Here is a 6,000-nt window from a genome sequence, read left to right on the forward strand (position 1 = left end):
GATGAAGTTGAAGGCACGGCTGATGCGTCTACATATCTGGTGGCATGGTCGATACACGCCAGAACGTGAGAGTTGCCATTTCTCTCAGGCAGGGGTCCGAAATGATCGAGAGAGATGACTGCATTGGGAGCCTCTGGAATTGTTCTTGGAATAAGGAGACCTTCGTTCGTAGTTGTCCTGTGGTTTATCCGTCTGCAGGTGTCACAACTGCGGACATATTCTGCGATCTCAGACGACATTTGAGGCCACCATAACTTTTTCTGTATTTGGTCCTTCGTTCTTGATACATCCATGTGTCCAGTTTGGTCATGGCACACTTTCATTACAGTTGCTCGAAGTGTTTCGGGGACGATGACTACGTGACGACTGAAATTGTCACGGACGATGGTTTTTACTATGATGCCATTGTTCAACTGATAGCCTGTACCCTGGCTGATCTTAGGCATGATCGATCGACAAAATGGGTCACTGGCCTGGTGATCGCGCAGACAAGATCCAGGGCTGGATACGACTAAGTGACACATGGTGTCCTCTGCACTCTGTGAGGTTTTGAGCTTCTCCGAAGTCTCATGCAATCTGGATAGTGCGTCAGCTGCTGCATTTGACTTTCCTGGACAGTGTCTGATGATGAAGTCGTACTCCGCGAGGTCGAGTGTCCAGCGTGCGAATCTGCGGTTTTTGAGGCCGTTTTGGACAAGATAAGTGAGACACATGCTGTATGTGACTACGGTGAATCTTGGTCCGCCCCTGAGGTATATGCTGAATTTCTCTGTTACTGCCCAGTGCAGGACCATGCATTCCAGCATATTTGCGTGCATGAGGGAGTCTCGAGCGTTGAGTGCTCTGGTTGCAGATTCGACGACTCTTTCTATCTTGCTGTGTGTTTGGGCGAGGATGGCACCGAGACCAGCCTGAGATGCGTCAACGTACACGGTGGTGGGGCGTTGAAGCTGGAACGCAGCTAGCGTGGGCGGATTTTTCAGCTGTGTTTTGAGGTTGTCAACTATTTGTTGGCACTCATCTGACCACCAGAACTTGGAGTCCTTCTGCAGTATTTCTCGTAGAGGTCGTGTGATTGCGGAGAAATCCTTTATGAATCTTCTGTAGTAGCTGCAGAACTGAAGGAATGAGAGGAGTCGTTTCGAGTCTTCGTGCGGTCTAAATTTGTCTACGTCGGCTGCGCGCGCGAGGTCGGGAGTGCGTCATTCGGCGTTGATTACGTAACCAAGAAATGTCACTTTTGATCGTATGAGCTGGCATTTCTTTATGTTGATTCGGAGACCGTTTTGCACTGCTCTGATGACTGCTGCTTCTAGTATCTCGAGCGCTTCTTGTATCGTTCTGGAGCCTTGTCCCACGTCGTCCATGTAGGGGGTTGTGTTTGGAAGTCCTTCGAATGTCCTGCGCATGACTGTTTGCATAGTCTGGGGTGCCTTGCAGAAACCAAACTCCATTCTTAGGTACTCGTACTTCCCATCTGGCATTATGAATGCTGTCTTGTGGACATCTTCTGACTTTATGCGAATTGTTAGGAAGGCAGTCTTGATGTCCATCGTTGTGAAGTAGCGAGTCTCGTTCCTCATGATGTCATCCAGAGAATCTTCGATTATGGGCATCGGGTAAGGTGGGTTTATAGTCTTTTCATTAAGTTTGCGGTAGTCATGGACCATTCATCTTGGGGTCGTAGGATGGTGTGGTTGATCCACCACTATTGTTGGAGCGGCGTATTCGCTGTTGCTTCTCCTGATGATTCCTTGATGCAAGTACTTGCGGACTTCATCGTGTATGAATTGTCGATCTGCAGGTGAACAGCGATACGGTCGAGACGACACTGGGATATCATCCCGTAGTTCGATTGAGTGCTCTGTGTGTGGGCACGTGCCTAGGCCACGCCATTTTAGCCAGCCAGGGCATTCAATTAACGATGTTTCAATTTTCCTTCTTCAAACAAACTTCAGTTCCGACCGGTGTCGAGAACAGCGCGAATCTTACCTTATCTACAAATTCCAATCTATCATAAACGAGGACCCTGGTGTACTGTCAACAATAAGAAACTTATCTGCTTAGATCGTGTACTGCTGCTTGTTCCCCTTTTCTTTGCAGAACAACAGTCCACAGCCCTTGGATTCCATCCCACCTCCCGGACGATGACCTCTTCACCGGACATGACTCAACCACTTCCTTGTACTTGACCTGCTGACGGCCGCCAGGTGGCGGGACCCCCCGATTGTGACGTCATTGTAGCATTGTATAAAACTGCAAGTGTCATTTGTCATTCTTCAGTCCTGACGAAGGCGGAGCTTCCGCCGCAACGTTGACTTCCCCCTTAACTTTCCACTAGTAAATAAATAACTCCCTCCTTTTTCTACTTCCTACATCTTCGTTGTCTGCCTCATATTTTGCTAGTACCTATTTAAGTTCGCGGTCGCCCGAACCCCTTTCTTCCAGCATCCAGATATATATATATATATATATATATATATATATATAAAGAGGGGGGGAAAGCCATTAAAAAATAATTAAATGATGCTAGACGTGTTTGAAATTCAAACTTACAGATCAAAATGGCTTCTATGGCTGCACGTAGAGAAACAGATACTAATTGAACGATGCGACAGCACCAGAGGACACGTGTTTCGCCGTGTTTGCGGCTCGTCGGCCCTGGGTAGCTGCGCATCGTTCGGGATTGGCAAACCAGGGGTCACTCAGCGAGCGATATACACCTGGGAGGGTGACCGAGCACTCCTCAATGTCACAGTGCAAGCCAGTGAATTATAAAGAGGGGGGGAAAGCCATTAAAAAATAATTGAATGATGCTAGACGTGTTTGAAATTCAAACTTACAGATCAAAATGGCTTCTATGGCTGCACGTAGAGAAACAGATACTAATTGAACGATGCGACAGCACCAGAGGACACGTGTTTCGCCGTGTTTGCGGCTCGTCGGCCCTGGGTAGCTGCGCATCGTTCGGGATTGGCAAACCAGGGGTCACTCAGCGAGCGATATACACCTGGGAGGGTGACTGAGCACTCCTCAATGCCACAGTGCAAGCCAGTGAATTATAAAGAGGGGGGAAAAGCCATTAAAAAATAATTAAATGATGCTAGACGTGTTTGAAATTCAAACTTACAGATCAAAATGGCTTCTATGGCTGCACGTAGAGAAACAGATACTAATTGAACGATGCGACAGCACCAGAGGACACGTGTTTCGCCGTGTTTGCGGCTCGTCGGCCCTGGGTAGCTGCGCATCGTTCGGGATTGGCAAACCAGGGGTCACTCAGCGAGCGATATACACCTGGGAGGGTGACTGAGCACTCCTCAATGCCACAGTGCAAGCCAGTGAATTATAAAGAGGGGGGAAAAGCCATTAAAAAATAATTAAATGATGCTAGACGTGTTTGAAATTCAAACTTACAGATCAAAATGGCTTCTATGGCTGCACGTAGAGAAACAGATACTAATTGAACGATGCGACAGCACCAGAGGACACGTGTTTCGCCGTGTTTGCGGCTCGTCGGCCCTGGGTAGCTGCGCATCGTTCGGGATTGGCAAACCAGGGGTCACTCAGCGAGCGATATACACCTGGGAGGGTGACTGAGCACTCCTCAATGCCACAGTGCAAGCCAGTGAATTATAAAGAGGGGGGAAAAGCCATTAAAAAATAATTAAATGATGCTAGACGTGTTTGAAATTCAAACTTACAGATCAAAATGGCTTCTATGGCTGCACGTAGAGAAACATACTAATTGAACGATGCGACAGCACCAGAGGACACGTGTTTCGCCGTGTTTGCGGCTCGTCGGCCCTGGGTAGCTGCGCATCGTTCGGGATTGGCAAACCAGGGGTCACTCAGCGAGCGATATACACCTGGGAGGGTGACTGAGCACTCCTCAATGCCACAGTGCAAGCCAGTGAATTATAAAGAGGGGGAAAAGCCATTAAAAATAATTAAATGATGCTAGACGTGTTTGAAATTCAAACTTACAGATCAAAATGGCTTCTATGGCTGCAGGTAGAGAAACAGATACTAATTGAACGATGCGACAGCACCAGAGGACACGTGTTTCGCCGTGTTTGCGGCTCGTCGGCCCTGGGTAGCTGCGCATCGTTCGGGATTGGCAAACCAGGGGTCACTCAGCGAGCGATATACACCTGGGAGGGTGACTGAGCACTCCTCAATGCCACAGTGCAAGCCAGTGAATGATAAAGAGGGGGGAAAAGCCATTAAAAAAAATTAAATGATGCTAGACGTGTTTGAAATTCAAACTTACAGATCAAAATGGCTTCTATGGCTGCAGGTAGAGAAACAGATACTAATTGAACGATGCGACAGCACCAGAGGACACGTGTTTCGCCGTGTTTGCGGCTCGTCGGCCCTGGGTAGCTGCGCATCGTTCGGGATTGGCAAACCAGGGGTCACTCAGCGAGCGATATACACCTGGGAGGGTGACTGAGCACTCCTCAATGCCACAGTGCAAGCCAGTGAATTATAAAGAGGGGGAAAAGCCATTAAAAATAATTAAATGATGCTAGACGTGTTTGAAATTCAAACTTACAGATCAAAATGGCTTCTATGGCTGCAGGTAGAGAAACAGATACTAATTGAACGATGCGACAGCACCAGAGGACACGTGTTTCGCCGTGTTTGCGGCTCGTCGGCCCTGGGTAGCTGCGCATCGTTCGGGATTGGCAAACCAGGGGTCACTCAGCGAGCGATATACACCTGGGAGGGTGACTGAGCACTCCTCAATGCCACAGTGCAAGCCAGTGAATTATAAAGAGGGGGAAAAGCCATTAAAAATAATTAAATGATGCTAGACGTGTTTGAAATTCAAACTTACAGATCAAAATGGCTTCTATGGCTGCAGGTAGAGAAACAGATACTAATTGAACGATGCGACAGCACCAGAGGACACGTGTTTCGCCGTGTTTGCGGCTCGTCGGCCCTGGGTAGCTGCGCATCGTTCGGGATTGGCAAACCAGGGGTCACTCAGCGAGCGATATACACCTGGGAGGGTGACTGAGCACTCCTCAATGCCACAGTGCAAGCCAGTGAATTATAAAGAGGGGGGAAAAGCCATTAAAAAATAATTAAATGATGCTAGACGTGTTTGAAATTCAAGCTTACAGATCAAAATGGCTTCTATGGCTGCACGTAGAGAAACAGATACTAATTGAACGATGCGACAGCACCAGAGGACACGTGTTTCGCCGTGTTTGCGGCTCGTCGGCCCTGGGTAGCTGCGCATCGTTCGGGATTGGCAAACCAGGGGTCACTCAGCGAGCGATATACACCTGGGAGGGTGACGGAGCACTCCTCAATGCCACAGTGCAAGCCAGTGATTATAAAGAGGGGGGAAAAGCCATTAAAAAATAATTAAATGATGCTAGACGTGTTTGAAATTCAAACTTACAGATCAAAATGGCTTCTATGGCTGCACGTAGAGAAACGGATACTAATTTAACGATGCGACAGCACCAGAGGACACGTGTTTCGCCGTGTTTGCGGCTCGACGGCCGACGTCGGCCGACGAGCCGCATCATTTAATTATTTTTTAATGGCTTTTCCCCCCTCTTTATAATTCACTGGCTTGCACTGTGGCATTGAGGAGTGCTCAGTCACCCCCCCCCCCCCCAGGTGTATATCGCTCGCTGAGTGACCCCTGGTTTGCCAATCCCGAACGATGCGCAGCTACCCAGGGCCGACGAGCCGCAAACACGGCGAAACACGTGTCCTCTGGTGCTGTCGCATCGTTCAATTAGTATCTGTTTCTCTACGTGCAGCCATAGAAGCCATTTTGATCTGTAAGTTTGAATTTAAAACACGTCTAGCATCATTTAATTATTTTTTAATGGCTTTTCCCCCCTCTTTATAATTCACTGGCTTGCACTGTGGCATTGAGGAGTGCTCAGTCACACTCCCAGGTGTATATCGCTCGCTGAGTGACCCCTGGTTTGCCAATACCGAACGATGCGCAGCTACCCAGGGCCGACGAGC

This window comes from Ornithodoros turicata, chromosome 3, assembly GCF_037126465.1.
Source record: "Ornithodoros turicata isolate Travis chromosome 3, ASM3712646v1, whole genome shotgun sequence".
In the NCBI taxonomy this organism is placed as follows: domain Eukaryota; kingdom Metazoa; phylum Arthropoda; class Arachnida; order Ixodida; family Argasidae; genus Ornithodoros; species Ornithodoros turicata.